The following is a 15,315-nucleotide window of genomic DNA, read 5'->3' as shown; positions in this document are numbered from 1 at the left end:
TGTTGGAAAAAGACGCCATCTAGGACTTCCTTAGCTAGAGAGAAGTCAGTGCCTGGCTTCAAAGCTTCAAAAGACAGGCTGACTCTCTAGTTAGGGGCTAATGCACCCGGTGACTTTAAGTTGAATCCAGTGCTCACTTAATCATTCCAGATTTCCTAGGGCCCTTAAGAATTACACTAAATCTACTCTGCCTGTGCTCCGTAAATGGAACAAGAAAGCTTGGATGACAGCACATCTGTTTACAACATGATTTACTAAATATTTTAAGCCCACTTTTGAAATCCGATCAGAAAAAAAAAATTACTTTCAAAATATTACTGCTCATTGACAATGCACCAGTCACCCAAGAGCTCTAATGGAGATGTATGAGACTCGCATTGTTTTCGTGGCTGCTAACACAACAGCCATTCTGCAGCCCATGGATCAAGGAGTAATTTCAACTTTCAAGTCTTATTATTTACGAAATATGTTTCATAAGGCTATAGCTGCCATAGGTAGTGATTCCTCTGATGGATGTGGGCAAAGTAAATGGAAAACCTTCTGGAAAGGATTCACCATTCTAGATGCCATTAAGAGCATTCATGATTCATGGGAAGAGGCCAAAATATCAACATTAATAGGAGTTTGGAAGAAGTTGATTTCAGTACTCATGGATGACTTTGAGAGGTTCAGGACTCAGTGGGGGAAGTAACTGCAGATGTGATGGAAAGAGCAGGAGAACCAGAATTAGAAGTGGAGCCTGAAGATGGGACTGAATTGCTATAATCCATGATCAAACTTGAATGGATGAGTTGCTTCTTACAGATGAGCAAAGAAAATGGTTTCTTGAGATGAAATCTACTCCTGGTGAAGATGAGGTGAAGATTGTTGAAATGACAAGTAAGGATTTAGAATTATTATGTGAACTTAGTTCATCAAGCAGCAGCAGGATTTGAGAGGATTGATTTCAGTTTTGGAAGAAAGTCCTGCTATGGGTGAAATGCTATCAACAACATCACATGCTACCAAGAAATTGTTCGTGAAAAGAGTCAATCCATGTAGCAAACTTTATCATTGTCTTATTTTAAGAAATTACCACAGCCACCCCAACCTTCAACAGCCACCACCCTGGTGAGTCAACAGCCATCAACATCAAGGCAAGACCCTCCACCAGCAGAAAGATAATGATTCACTGAAAACTCACACGATGTCTAGCGTTTTTTAGCGTAAAGTATTTTTTAATTATGGTAAGTACATTGTTTTCTTAGACATAATGCATTGCATACTTTACTACAGTATAGTATAAACATAACTTTTATATGGACTGGGAAACCAGAACATTCATTTAACTTGCTTTGTTGTGATATTGGCTTTTTGTGGTAATCTCGAAGTGAACCTGCAAAATCTTTGAGATATGCCCATTGTTTTGAGCACGAAGGATGTGACAGAGGACCCTTCCTACCTACAGGAAATCGGGCAGTCTTTGAAAACGGAAAACAGTAGGAGAGACTCACTTTCTTTTGCTTTCTATGATACGTAAATGGGATTTTGGTGAAGAATCAGGAAGATGAACTAATTTCTAGTGACAAAAATGTTTATTTTCAATTTTTTTATAAACATGCTTCCTAAGGTTGTTTATATATATATATATATATGGTTGTTTATATATATAATGTTTATATATATAATATAATATATAATGTTTATATATATATATATATATATATATATTAAATTATCAAAGTCTAACAAAGCATTACAGCGAGTTTGGCACAAACAGGAAAAATCACCCATAATCCCATCACCTTAATGGAGTCTTCTCAGTTTTCGTGTATTTTCGTGTATCAGTTTTCATGTATTCAGCATGAATGTGCATATTTATAATTTAGTTATTTTCATTAAGGGTTACATTATGAGCATGCATGGTACTGCCTAACTTTTAGTACTTTTATTTTTACTAGTTAAGATAATAACCCAAGGAGGGAATATTCTTGACTATTGCTGCTTTTGAGTTTTTACAGTTGTAAGTGGTTGTTGGGGAGGAAAAACATTTCCTTTACTCTTTTAGGTTAAGTCCCTGAGGGCCTGTGAATTGAACTAACAAAGGACAGATTAACAAGAGAAAAGACACAATTTTTATTTTTACCTGCACAGGAGTTCACAGAAAAGAAAGAAAATTCAAAGAAATGAATTTGGACTCAGGGGCACTTATACCATTTTAACAAAGGAAAGGGGGTTTGGGCTTCAGGGGCTGATAAATTGTGAAGTGACAAGAAAATGGAAAATCTACTGAGAAGATAAGAGTTAACGTAGTAAGGTTTGTTTTTGCAAACTCATCTCCGTGCTGTCTGTCTCTGGGGATAAGAGTCACTCTTCTTTTTCTGGTACAGGAAGGGGGGGGGGGTGGGTGATCCTGTCACAGGGGAAATTTATGCCCCTGATTTTCGGCAAATGGGGACGGGAGACATAGAGAATTCTTCCTGCATCTGTTGATTCTCAACTGCCTTCAACTCAAAATAATACTTAATGCCAAGGTGGCATCTTTTCGAGTGCCATATGCTGATCCCCTTCGTGGTACACTAATGGACATCTTTAGGTATAAGGCTGTCCATGTTGTAGATTATTTCCTTTAGAGATTGTGGAGTTGATAATTTTAGACCTTTTAATGGCAGCAAATAAATGCTGCTGGATTTCTCTCCTAGAGTTATGCCAATATGCCAGTGTCCTGTAACTCCATTTTAATACTGCCACTTTGCGGGGCGCCTGGGTGGCGCAGTCGGTTAAGCGTCCGACTTCAGCCAGGTCACGATCTCACTGTCCATGAGTTTGAGCCCCGCGTCAGGCTCTGGGCTGATGGCTCAGAGCCTGGAGCCTGTTTCCGATTCTGTGTCTCCCTCTCTCTCTGCCCCTCCCCCGTTCATGCTCTGTCTCTCTCTGTCCCCCAAAAAATAAATAAATGTCGAAAAAAAAAATTTTTTTTAATACTGCCACTTTGCTACTTACAGCTTTTTCCTCCTCATATTTTCAGTGCTGCATTTATTTGGAAGCACATGTCTGATATTTCTCTTCTGGGTACACACGAGATGTAAAATCAGGAATTGTCTCTTCGAGGACCCAGAAAGGCATAGTTCTAACCATAGGTGAAGCTAGTAGCGATATCCATGTGCTGGGCTTTTAAGGGGTAGCATAACTTGAAGCAGGTGTCTGTTTCCGCATTGATCTGTGGGTGAGGGGTCATTGAAGATATTTTTAAAATTACAAATAGATAGTTTGAGTAGGGTTAAATCTTCATGAGCTATTCACCCCCAAACCCAAATTAACATTTGATTTCCAGTGGGACTAGTGGGTCAAATGATGGATGGATCCTGATGGGTGGGGTGTGGCTCAGCATTTGTGGTTTAGGGTTAGAACTCCAAACTGTTGGAGTTTCTGGCAGCTTGGGAAGATCCTAGGAGCTCCATGCACCTGAGTAGACAGGGAGGGGACCAAGAGACTAACACAAATATTGGAGATAAAGCATTGAAAAGCAGCAATTTTGTTAATATTTTTCATGGTTTCAAAACAAACACAAAACATAGGTGCATGCATACATATATAAATAAACAACTAAAAACACCAGGAAAAAAAGCCCAATTAATTTCTCTCAGTGAACACTTAAAATTAAGTGGTCTGCCTTTGTTGATGTAGTACCAATTATTAATAGTTTGGGATGAATGCTCTGAAGCTATTTCTTCACTTTTTAAAAAAGTTCATTTTATTTTACTAAATTCAGTCAAAATTTTTGACCCAGTGTTCCATATGAACATAAGAATAAGAAAATCTGGGGTTGCCTGGGTGTCTCAGTTGGTTAAGCATCTGACTTGGTTCAGGTCATGATCTCCCAGTTTTCAAGTTTGAGCCCTGCATCAGGCTCTCTGCTGTCAGTGCAGAGTCTGCTTCAGATCCTCTGTCCCCCTCTCCCTCTGTCCCTTCCCTGCTTGTGCTCTCTCTCTCAAAATAAACATTAAAAAAGTGTTTTAAGAAAAGAATAAGAAAACCAAAGTAATTCACCAGAGTTTATCTTACAGGAAGGAGAAGGTAAGACTCTTGATGGCTAAAATAATCATAATCATTAAATTTTTCCCGTTTGTGGCTAATGGAAGGAAGTCTGTCTATTCCAACATCTATCTATTCTAATCGCAGGAAGAGCCTCTCCCCAATTACAGCAAGTAATTAGATGGCCTGTTCACTTTCAGAATCCTTAAACTCACTCCTTGCACATTCACTGGATTTTTCAGAAGGCATATTATGATCCATGCAAATTGAGAAATTTTGGGGCTGTCCCCATCAGCTGCTTACCACTGGGTCGAATCTTAAGCAATGCATTTGAAAACTCTGAAGCAGCTTCAATTTATTATAAATTAATGACATAGGATGTTCATTAATTATTAAGCTGCACTGAAATATGCTGAATGTTGTTGTACACAGGTTTTACAGTCAATAGATGTCATCAGAATGTTTTGAAATTATCCCCTTGAGAAAAACAGGAAGGATTTTATCACTGTGCATTTGCAGTTGCTTGTTAGTTTTGCAGTAACTTTCAAAAACAGGACATTGATTTATGCTATTTTGCCTCTCCTCTTCCGAGAAAATTTAACCACTTTGGGGGGGGGGGCGGGGAAAGCGTGTCCTATATCTCAAAAAAATATAAGAATTCAGTACTCAAGCTACTGATTTTACACTAACGTATTACATTTTCAGTATTTTGGTAAGATAGGTAAAAGTACTCCATGGTGGGAATTACATCCCATTAAAAAATATGCACTTACGATGCAGTAGGGGTAAAGTTATTTAAAAACAAATTAAATGAAGAAACCTCCCCGGAAATGAATTTTGGATTCAGTTGTTTCAGTTATAGTATTTTTCTACCTAGAGTTGTGTGCTGAATTCTGTTGGCGAGAAGGACAAAAGGCTTAACTGAAGCCACAGGGAATTTTAGATAGCATGTATTTGGATATTGGATAGCATGTATAAGGAGGAATGTAGTTATATTCCTCCTTAGAACTGTATTCTTCCCTTTCAGAGCCCTCATCCCAGTCTGTAACCTTCACTAGGGTGATCATTTGGCTAATGCCCAGGTCTCTGTTGCCTGTAAATTCCATGTGGGCAGAGCTATGTCTGCTTCTGCCCACCATTGTGTCCCCAGTGCCTAGCACATGGGATGTAGGTGCTCAGTGGGCAGTGGAATGATGGATGGACTGAGGGGAAGGGGAAGGATTCTTTTGGTCATTCTAAAAGTCCATGAAGTGGTTTTTTTTTAAAGATAATACATTAGTTGTGTTTTTCTCAGCAACTGATGGAAAGGGTTGCTTTGCCACTTTTTCATTCTGCGTCTTATATTTGTCAGGCATTGCTGTAACACCATTTTGAAGAATGGGAATGCTTTACAAGAATTCATTGTCCTTTAACAATTACAGCCTTTTAAAAGGTTTGACTCTCACCATATGAAAGTTTAAATAATAGGGTCGCCAAATGGACCTTATTGCAAATTGAGTTCATGTAATAAAGATTTTCTAGCACATATCCCAGAACATTGTTATATAATTCCTAGAATCTGCTCATCTTTTTCAGAAGTCTTAAAACAGCTTCTTGTTTCCAATTGCTTGGACTTCCCTTCCTTTTTATTTTAGTACAGCACCCTATAAAGGTTTTTGCTTAAGAAAAGTTTTGAGTGGTAATTTTCAGGACAAACTGATATTAAGAGAACAATATTTTTTGCAATTTTCTTAAAGCACCACGTACTTAAGTATTTTTTCAAAATAGTGATGCTTTTTCAGCCAATATTTGAGGCTTTATTTTGCCTTATTACAGTTTAAAGATTTATCATAAAGTATCAATCTTAGTTGATAATATTAAAACACATCCCTTTATTTCCTGCTCTTACTGCATTGAAAGAAAATAAAGAGAAGCTCTGGGGAAAAAACCAGAAATCTTTAGTTTTAACTTTTTAAAAAATTTGTGTTTTGGGGAGGGTATGTGTGGGCAAGTGTGTTTTACTTTACAGTACCCTGGTTATGGTACAGACACTTAAGGGTTTGTTTTGCTTGTTTGTTTTAGCTTTGGCTGTTGTTCATTGTAGAAATGAATATTAAAGCATCAAAAACAGATTGAGTATCCAGTGTATACTATACAAATTAATTTTCTAAAGTGCCAAATTTTTTAATATCCTAAAGTTGGGGACTAACCTAAGAGTAGTCTTGATAGATGACAGTATGGCTTATTCCACAGTTCTCTGTTAGTTCCCATTACTACAAGATTAGATTTTAGAATATCTATCAGAATTAGTCTCCTGTATATTCCCTATAAAAATAGCTTCTTGAAACTGAGCTTGTGCTAACTGTTGAATAACAGTGAGTGTAAGACCTGTCCTCCTTGGCAGATTTCTAGAATACATTCTAGGTTATCAGTTATTAGTAGAATCACATGAAGTTGACCTTGGGGTAGAGTTGATCTGCTCGCATGAAAACTGAGAGACCTAAGTAACAAAGATGTAGACACAAAAAGTTCGCCAGTACATCTTTCTTGCCTCTGGAGAGGACCGGTGGGCAGAGCCAAACTTCAAGAATAATTTTAAGCTGGGTTATTTGCTGAATTTTTATTCATTTTAATTGAAGCCCCAAATTGGAGCTCCAGCCAGCATGATTAATGTAATTTTAGTCTAGGAAACTTTTTAGAAATCTTTAAAACGCATGCATGGAATGCCAAATGCCTGAAGCTTTAACCCGTCTTTGTCTTTCTGACAACAATTAAACAATAGGACCATTGTTTCAATCTATTATTAGGTCATGTGGTAGGGTCATGTTTGCATAAAAGAGAATACTTGCCTTTCTGTTCTGTGATGGGCTTGTTTACAGCTTATTCAAAAATGGCATCAAGTTTTTGAGGAACGTATTAAACATCACTGTTCTATACCACTGAAAATTAAGCGACGCATAAAGAGATGGTTCCCATTGCGATGGACTCTGGTGTACAAATTCTGAATAAGTATCAGTAGCCTGTGTTCAGTTTGTATACTTTAGCTTGTAACAATTGGCCTTTCCAGAGAGTCAAAGGACAAATGAGTCTCCAAAAATGACTCAGACTTTATTGTTTCTGGAAGACTTCACCACAAAGCAATAAAAAGTATGAAGTATCAATACAAGTATCAGTATAAACAGACGTGTCATACTTCTGGTTTTGTAACCAAAAAGCCTGACCTCATTTATTAATGCAAATAAGTATTAATTTGCACTCTATCACAATGACACATCAATATAGATAGATTGGCAAAACAAGCCATTTTATTGTGTAAGTGGTAGAAAAACTTTTCCTCTGCCCTCTTAGGTATATTACCTGAACCCTGCAATTAAACTGTCAAAAGACAGATTAACAGAAGAAAAGCATATGATTCTTTACTGTTACTGATTTTTACATGCTTGGGGGCTTCACACAACTGAAGTGAAAACCCAAAGAGACATTTAAACCCAGAGGCTTATACACCATCTTGAGAAGGGTGATAGATGGAAGAGACTAGACCAGGGAAAGTAGATTTGGGCATCTAGGGGGAAGGTACACTATAGGAAAGTAACTATATGGGAGAAAGTAATGACACGTAAGGGTTATTTAGTAGGATTTGTTAGGCCGACTCAAGTTGTCTCTGGTGATTGGTTCTTCTGTTCCGGAAAAGGAGAACACCTTTACAAATGGATATTTGTCACTTTCACAAAGTGAAATTTATGCCTTGCTTTTAGGCAGAAAGGAGGTGGACAGAAAGTTCCTCCTGTGTCTGTTTCTCACTTGCCTTCAGCTCAAAATAATCAATACGCCAACTTTGGGGTACTTGGGGATGTTCTATCCTGATCTGCTTCCCTTTACGTAAAACGAGACCCTGCTCTCATAGTTTTTCTTGCCTTGCTCTCAAGAGGCTCCTTTTCAGGAACAGTGTGCATTTTCTCCTTGTTCCTGGTTCCTTTGGTGACACCTCAGAGGTTTTTACCCCCACCGTGAACCACGCATCATTCAGGATGCATAAGTGGTGCACCTTTCTTATGGTAGTAGGAGAAGGGAAATGTGAAAAGCAAGGTGAAGAAGGTTTTAGGGGGAAAAATCTGGAGATCGGTTCCCTTAGAGCCCTCCATGTACATATACTGCCTTAAAACAAGGGTTCTTTTTTTTTTTTTTTTTAATTTTTTTTTCAATGTTTGTTTATTTTTGGGACAGAGAGAGACAGAGCATGAATGGGGGAGGGGCAGAGAGAGAGGGAGACACAGAATCGGAAACAGGCTCCAGGCTCTGAGCCACCAGCCCAGAGCCTGACGCGGGGCTCGAACTCACAGACCGCGAGATCGTGACCTGGCTGAAGTCGGACGCTTAACCGACTGCGCCACCCAGGCGCCCCAAAACAAGGGTTCTTAATCAGGAGTTTATAAATTCAGAGGAAAATAACTGCATCTTTATTTACAGTGACCTCTTCTGGAAACTGAACATTTCCTTTAATGCGAGCAACAAACCTACAGCAGTGTTAGCACCAATAGAAGTCTGATACTTTCATATCTTACTACGGTTTCAGATATCTTAAAAGATAGTTTAAATGGATCTCAGCTTTGAAATCATGGCAGTTATTAGACTGCCCCTAGATTTTATTTAATGGGTGAATAAGGAAGCACATTACATGTTAATGTCTTGATAACCTTTTAAATAAAGATGGTTGTATTTTTTATGGTGCTTTGTATTTTAATTTATGCATTTAAAGATACTATCCTGAGAAAGGATCCAACCTGACTTTCGCCAAAGGAACCCAAAGCAGAAAGGTTGAACTCCTTGTTGGTGGAAAGCCTTCACGTACCCGCAGGAGCATGCAGATCCCAATTTGCAAGCTGCTGAAAGGGGAATGCTGAAGCCCACCAGCTCTTAAACTGTGAATCCAGGACACCCAGACTTGCCTTTTTTGCCAAAGAGTGAAAAATGTGCAAAATCACTTAAGCCTGTGGGAGACAAATCCTTCCAGTTTTAGTGTATGTGCTGCCGAAGTGAGCACAATGGAAGACAAATCCTAGTTTAAATTCTGTTATCCATGGGTTCTGAGTCAGGGATGTACATCAGACTCCTTTAGGGATCTATTTAAAAATACACAACTAAGTCTTACGCCTCAGGATTGCAGTTCAGCAGGTCTGGGTGGGACCCAGACATCTCTGTGTCAAAAGTCCATAGATGATCATACAAACCCTCAGGTGAGAAGAAGTGCTCTGAAAGCTTGTTCTGTAAGAACTATTTTAAGGATCCCATTTTTAAAGATTTATGTTTAATTGAAAAAAGTTCATGGCAGGAAATGAGGTAACTTCACTATAGTTTGGAAGTTATAACTGCTGCAAAGACATCTTCTGCTGAGGCAGCAGGTGGAAGACAGCTCTTGACCATCAGTCCCTGGGGGCCATGAAACTTTCTGAAGCTACACATGCCATTTTTCAAGGTAAGGGGCCAATAGCTCTCCTGAGATTTGCAACAGCATTTAAGGTCTTTAAAAGAGGCAGAAAGAGGCAGGAAATAGCTTCCCAAATACGAGACCTTGAAATTTAATTGTGAAATGGCCAAAAAGGCAAAATTATCAGACCTACTAAGGGAACCGTTATGAGAACACCATTAATTCTATGGGAAAAGCACTGGACTATCGCTCTAATTGTTTAATCTTAGCAGTATTCTCTGCTTTATATTATTAATTCTTGGAATCAAAATACTTTTTTGCAACCTAAGTACAGCATCATAAGGTGGCAAAATAAGTGATTTTGATGCTATACATGGGGGGGGGGGTAAATTATTAAAATATATCAAGTTTTTATTGTGCTTAAAAATCCAAAAGAGGGGCACCTGGGTGGCTCAGCCGGTTGAGCATCCGACTTCAACCTAGGTCATGATCTCACTGGCCCCAAGTTAGAGCCTGGCGTCGTCGGGCTCTGTGCTGACAGCTCAAAGCCTGGAGCCTGCTTCAGATTCTGTATCTCCCTCTAGCTCTCTGCCTCACCCCCACTCACGCTCTGTTTCTCTCTCTTTCAAAAATAATAAACACTAAAAAAAATCCAAAAGAAAAAGTGATCATTAAAGTAAGAATTGAAAAAAAACTTTTTAAGATGAAATAATTTTATCTTTTTTTTTTCTTTTTCAATGTTTATTTTTGGGACAGAGAGAGACAGAGCATGAATGGGGGAGGGTCAGAGAAAGAGGGAGACACAGAATCGGAAACAGCTCCAGGCTCTGAGCCATCAGCCTAGAGCCTGACGTGGGGCTTGAACTCACGGACCGCGAGATCGTGACCTGGCTGAAGTCAGACGCTTAACCGACTGCGCCACCCAGGCGCCCCGAAATAATTTTATCTTAACCCTGGGCTTTTCTCTTACCTTTGACAGTTTCATGTCCTTGGACATGAGCCCTCTGTTCATCATTGTAATAATTCTGGAAACTTAATTCTTATTTTACTGTAAAGCCTAAAGTTTTCTTTTCACATTCGAAAATTATGAAGCAACAAATGTCCTATATGAAGTGTATGGTGTCCACCTTATGGCAAGTGAGAAAAAAAATTCTGTATTGTAACAAAGTGTTTTTGAAGAAATGAAGGTGCCGTCTTTCAGTCATGAAAGAAGTTGACAGCTTTTCTAGTTGTCACAATTGCAAGTTGATGTCCATCTCTGCCGTTTTGCCTGTGTCAGATAAACTACTTCCTGCTTTGGATTACCGTGCCTTCTCCTTGTCCAGAGATGCCCTCCCCCTGCCCCCCATCCACAGGTGTACTCTTTAGAGTCAGGTCAGGCATCCCCTCCTCCAGGAAGCCTGCCCTGCCTTTCTCTGTGCCTCCACAAAACCTCACACATACCTCTGTCATGGTACTTACCACACTGTATTTTAATTATCTGTTTCTGTGTCCCTTAGGAGACTTTAATCTTAGTACCATTATCTTTGTGTTATTATGGCTGGAACGGTGCCTGCTCATTAAATATTTTGCTGAGTAATTACATACATAGCCTCCAGCTCCCACCTCTCACCTATTATTGTCTGTAATCCTGCCCTGACCTGGCAGCACAGGGATCATGCTTTGGCCTTTGAGTTGCTGCCTAAGCCAACCAAGGTAACCTGCCCAGCCCGACCAGCTCATTGTATTAAACTGAGTCCAAGCTGAGTCTAACAGTGTTCGATTGGCCATCAGCCCGAGATTACTCGTCATAGCTGGAGCGAGAACAGGCACGAAGCTGACCACTAAGCTCGCCACTCCCTAGGTATGTCTGTATGTCAGCTCCAGACTCTCAAACTTGCCATCTTATTAACTATCTTACCAAGATTTCCTTTTTGCCAGGCCTGTACTGTTTTGAAAAAGAAATTGTCACTTATGTCTACTCAGTTATTAATATAATCCTAGCTTAATTCTGAACTTGAAAATAGCAGTTTCTTATGATAGCCCAGTGAATTTAGTGGGAAGCGAAATACAGAGGATCTGAAAGCAGTTGCGTTTCCTTTTGAAAAGTGAAAAAAAGCAGTGGCCATGGACTCGTGTTACTTTTTTTTTTAAGTGTATTTATTTTGACAGCGCGCGCGCATGAGCAGGGGACGGGCAGAGAGAGTGTGAGAGAATTCCAAGCAGTCTCCCTGCTGTCAGCTCAGAGCCCAACACGAGGCTCAATCTCATGAACCCAACCAAAAGGTCATGACCTGACCTTAAATCAAGAGTCAGATGCGTAACCAACTGAGCCACTCAGGCGCCCTAAGACTTGTGTTACTTTCAATTCCTAGGAAATAGAAACAGCATGGACCTGGGGCCCCTGGGTGCATCCTAAAGGTTTTATACATCGTGCACACAGTTTTAGGTCTTACACTGTTTAATGGTGCAGTTGAACATAAAATTAATGTGTCTCCCTTTGACAAAATACAAATCAGTATGATGTAAGACTGAGCTACATGTATCAGCTGTATTCTATAGCCTGAATTTTGGCAGAGAGCATGGTTGAAACCTTTTTTTTTTTCTTTTAGAAATAGTCTGTTTAATTATAACTAGAAGTTTTCTTTTTTTAACCATTTAATTTAATTTATTTTTTTAATTTACATCCAAGTTAGTTAGCATATAGTGCAACAATGATTTGGAGAGTAGATTTCTTAATTCCCCTTACCCATTTAGCCCAGCCCGCCTCCCACAACCCTCTGTTTGTTCTCCATATTTGAGTCTCTTATGTTTTGTCCCCCTCCCTGTTTTTATATTATTTTTGCTTCCCTTCCCTTAGGTTCATGTTTTGTATCTTAAAGTCCTCATGTGAGTGAAGTCGTACGATATTTGTCTTTCTCTGACTGACTAATTTAGCTTAGAATAATACCCTCTAGTTCCATCCATGTAAGTGCAAATGGCAAGATTTCATTTTTTTTTTTTTACTGCCAAGCAGTACTCCATTGTATATATATACCACATCTTCTTTATACATTCATCCATCGATGGACATTTGGGCTCTTCCCATACTTTGGCTATTGTTGATAGTGCTGCTGTAAACATTGGGGTGCATGTGCCCCTTCGAAACAGCACACCTATATCCCTTGGATATGCACCTAGTAGTGCAATTGCTGGGTCTTAGGGTACTTCTACTTTTAACTTTTTCAGGAACCTCCATACTGTTTTCCAGAGTGGCTGCACCAGCTTGCATTCCCACCGGCAATGCAAAAGAGATCTCTTTCTCCGCATCCTCACCAACATCTGTTGTTGCCTGAGTTGTTAATGTTTGCCATTCTGACAGGTGTGAGGTGGTATCTCCTTGTGGTCTTGATTTGTATTTCCCTGATGATGAGTGATGTTGAGCATTTCTTCATGTGTCGGTTGGCCATCTGGATGTCTTCTTTGGAGAAGTGTCTATTCACGTCTTTTGCCCATTTCTTCCGGGGATTATTTGCTTTTTGGGTGTTGAGTTTGAGAAGTTCTTTATAGATTTTAGATACTAACCCTTTATCTTATATGTCATTTGCAAATACCTTCTCCCATTCTGTCGGTTGCCTTTTAGTTTTGCTGATTGTTTCCTTCGCTGTGCAGAAGCTTTTTATTTTGCTGAGGTCCCAATAGTTCATTTTTGCTTTTGTTTCCCTTGCCTCTGGAGACGTGTTGAGTAAGAAGTTGCTGTGGCCAAGGTCAAAGAGGTTTTTGTCTGCTTTCTCCTCTAGGATTTCAATGGCTTCCTGTCTTACATTGAGGTCTTTCATCCATTTTGAGTTTATTTTTGTGTATGGTATAAGAGGCTGGTCCAGGTTCATTTTTCTACATGTTACTGACCAGTTTTCCCAGCACCATTTGCTGAAGAGACTGTCTTTATTCCATTGGATATTCTTTCCTGCTTTGTCAAAGATTAGTTGGCCATATGTTTGTGGGTCCATTTCTGGGTTTTCTATTCTGTTCCATTGATCTAGTCTGTTTTTGTGCCACTTGGTTGAAACACTTATCTTGTATCAGATTGCTAGGAGTATTATTTCTTTATCCATTTTATGCCTTCCAGTTAATCTAAGGAAGGGAGCGGTAAGAAAGAGAAACAGGATTTCATCCCATGTGGCTTACTTTCTATGATTTCACTGAAGGTCTTAGCTTCTATTTCTGTAGTCTTAGAGACCTCCCAATTTCTCTTTAAAAGTAACAGGCATTATCAAGATTTCATTAGCATGAAATATTGTGAAATTGTAAAACTACTGTGACTTTATGTGCACTTACATGTGCATGGTTGAACTTTCACAAAGGAGATGAGAAAATTCTCCTTAGGGTCAAGTCAGGACAGCTCATCAAAAGCACAAAGTCACTTGTTTCTTTCTCTTATCAGAAAATAATAATAATAATAATAATAATAATAATAATAATAATGGCTTCCTCTTCCGAAAAGTGGCCTGAGGTGATCTCTGAAAATGGTTCGCTATTCACTTGACCCGGAAAACCCAACAAAATCATGCAAATCAAGAGGTTCAAATCTTCGTGTCCACTTTAAGAACACATATGATACTGCCCAGGCTATCAAGGGTATGCATACCTGAAAAGCCACCAAGAATCTGAAAGACATCACTCTGCAGAAATAATGTGTGCCATTCTGTCGCTACAGTGGTTGAGGTGGTTGGTGTACCCAGGCCAAACAGTGGGGTAGGACCTATAGGGTCAGTGGCCTGAAAAGAGTGCTGAATTTTTACTGCACGTGCTTTAAAATGGAGAGATGGGTTTAGATGTAGATTCTCTGGTCATTGAGCACATTCAGGTGAACAAAGCCCCCAAGATGCGGTGTAGAATTTATGGGGCTCATGGTCGGATTAACCCATACATGAGCTCTCCTTGACACATTGAGATGATCCTCACTGGAAAAGAGACTGTTCCTAAACCAGAAGATGAAGTTGCACAGAAGAAAAAGATATGCCAGAAGAAACCGAAGAAACAAAAACTTATGGCCCGGGAGTAAATTCTGCATAAAATAAAAAGAAAAAAGCATGATTTAAAGAAAAAGGAATAATAAAGCCCCTGGCCATCTCTCAGGCCTCAGCACCAGGTCTCAGTTATTCTCCAGGTTGTTCAGCAGGTGAGTTTGTCTGACCTGCTCTCAACGATCAGCCTTCTGGAGGCAAACCAAGCTCGCTTCCTACCGCATTCCAGCCATTCATTATTCTCTGTCTCTGTGTTCTCAGTGTAACATGGGGACACTAATTGCCTACCTTGCAAGGTGACTCTAGGAATTAGACTGGATGTATGTAAAGCCTCTGGCACAGTGCCTGTTCTATAGATGGGGCTTGATGAATGACTCTCACAGTTCTTGTTTTTATTACTGTTGCTCATATATTTTTTCCCTGTCTGGTGGTTCTGTCTCACTTCCTTCTTAGAACGTGGATTTTATAATGAGCACTCTGTGTTTCTCCTGTTTTACAGGATCAATTATGAGTGTTTTCAGTGGTATTTGGTGTTGTAGAGTTATTTCGTTTGTTAGCCTCGGGCCCCTTTTCCTTCCTCACGGAGTTAATCTGATGCTAGACAAGAGAGCAGATTGAGAGCCTGTGGGGCAAGAGTTCAATGAGTAGAAGTACTGCATACTAAGTTGGACATTTCTAATTAGGGTTTGAAGCATGGTTTTAAGTAATCTGAAAAGGTTGATAATAATCTGAAGCCAAGATATAAAGATTTATAATCAATATTTTGAACATTGCATAGTAATAGGATAGTGTTTCTAGCTTTTATATTCAACCTAGACTTTTTGTGTAAAGTTGAGTCTTATGAAAGGACTAAGGTTTTTGTTCTTTTTGTTTTTGTTTTTCCGAGTGAAATCAGAGTCAAACTTTTCAAGC

The 15,315-nt window shown here is 39.3% G+C and overlaps 1 protein-coding gene and 1 pseudogene across 10 annotated transcripts in view; both read left to right on the top strand.

Annotated features, from left to right (window-relative positions):
• The window catches only part of MAP7 (microtubule associated protein 7), a 179,431-nt gene that overhangs the window by 81,283 nt on the left and 82,833 nt on the right, over nt 1-15,315 (top strand). The gene's annotated exons all lie outside the window — the stretch shown is intronic.
• Nucleotides 13,740-15,131, top strand: LOC122490392 (annotated as a pseudogene).

This window comes from Prionailurus bengalensis, chromosome B2 (genome assembly GCF_016509475.1).
Source record: "Prionailurus bengalensis isolate Pbe53 chromosome B2, Fcat_Pben_1.1_paternal_pri, whole genome shotgun sequence".
Lineage (NCBI taxonomy): Eukaryota > Metazoa > Chordata > Mammalia > Carnivora > Felidae > Prionailurus > Prionailurus bengalensis.
The sequence above is the reverse complement of the archived record's forward strand: the minus strand, read 5'-3'. Positions and strand labels throughout refer to the sequence as shown.